This window comes from Hibiscus syriacus, unplaced genomic scaffold, assembly GCF_006381635.1.
Source record: "Hibiscus syriacus cultivar Baekdansim isolate YM2019G1 unplaced genomic scaffold, ASM638163v2 tig00110236_pilon, whole genome shotgun sequence".
NCBI lineage: Eukaryota > Viridiplantae > Streptophyta > Magnoliopsida > Malvales > Malvaceae > Hibiscus > Hibiscus syriacus.
This window is the reverse complement of record NW_024062640.1, coordinates 1,526,867-1,528,356: the sequence shown is the minus strand read 5'-3', so window position 1 is coordinate 1,528,356 and position 1,490 is coordinate 1,526,867. Positions and strand designations below refer to the sequence as shown.

At 40.5% G+C, this 1,490-nt stretch overlaps 1 pseudogene; it reads right to left on the bottom strand.

The window, feature by feature from the left end:
- Positions 1 to 259: 259 nt before the first annotated feature.
- Positions 260 to 1,219, bottom strand: LOC120114573 (annotated as a pseudogene).
- Positions 1,220 to 1,490: the final 271 nt, after the last annotated feature.

Here is a 1,490-nt window from a genome sequence, read left to right as displayed (position 1 = left end):
AATGATTAAATAGGAAAAAGCACTTTGCCAAAATTATACTCCAAAACCTAGCTAGTACCCACTTCAATTTTTGCATTAACATTAAGAATAAAGCATCTCCAAAAGCTAGCTTATATGCAAATTAACCATCTTAACATCAAAAATTCATTAAATATTCTAATGCTTATTTGTAAATAGCAAGCAGAGTTATATCGATATTTTACAGCTCCATGCATAACAAATAAAATTACCCACGAAAACATCTAATTAATTCATCAAATTGTCAACAAAATTTTCCTAAAATTAGTTAAATCCATCGTCATGCAGAGGGAAACACGTCCTTCACAGCTGATGCAGCGGACAAGTAGTTAAGAGTGTTCCTTAAAGTTTCCTTCTCTCGTTTTAATCTGCCCGCTGTTTCTTCCAACTCCAGTAATGCCTGCTGCTCTCTCGGCGCCCCTTCGAACGTACTCCCTACGAAAAATGAAAACGGCGACGGGAAAAGCTTCCTCCTCAAATCATGCGCTTCTTTTTCTGGTTTCTCATTAAGCCGGTTCGATAATCGAATCACGTCTTTCATTCAACTCTCCACTTCATTCGCTAATCCATCCAAATCTTCGTCAACGGAGGGTCGGTCTTCGAGCCAGTTTACTTCCGCGATGAGGTATGGTTTCGTACGGACGATGCTGGTGACACGGAACCGTTCCTGTCCTTTACATATGAGGAAGAAGCGGTCGTCGACCAGACGTTCGTGTTTGATGATCTCGCCGACGCAACCGACACTGGCAGTTCCAGATTCGTGGTCGGAATAGATCACGCCGAAGCGGAGATCGGTGTGGAGGAGCGTGTGCATCATAATGCGGTAACGGAATTCGAAGATCTGGAGAGGGAGAACGGAGCCGGGGAAGAGACTAAGGGGAGGGAATAGGGGAATCTCAACGACGTCGTCTGATTTAGGATCGGCGCAGTGTTTCTCCGCGAAAGAGGATGCCGAGCACCGGAGAGAACTGAGCCTTTGGAGTCGGCGCGATTGAGGGAACGAATATGGCTTGCAAAAGGGGTTCGAATTGGGGTTCAAAAGAGAGGGATTGTTTGCGTTGGGGTTTATCGAAGGTTTGTGAGTGAGGGAAGAAGAAGGGGAAGGGATGAATTGAAGGAGAGCCATTGACGAAAGACCAGAAACTGTTTGATGTTTTGCCGAAGTAAAAAAAACAAACAACAATAGAAAGAACTACTACGTGGGACTTGGCTTATCCAAATATTTTTTCTCTCGAGTATTTTGTCTAATAAATAGACAATGGTGGCTCTTGTGCCCGCCTCGTATATCGATCTTTTAATTTTGTTTAATAAATTTATATAATGATATATTTTATCAATTTAATTTTAATGTTTAAAATAAAATTTATACAATTTTACAATTAATCACTAATTAAATTTAGTTTATAATTTTAATTTAATAGTTTATTTTCCACCAATGGAGGGTGACACATATTAAACTCACATATGCTTCA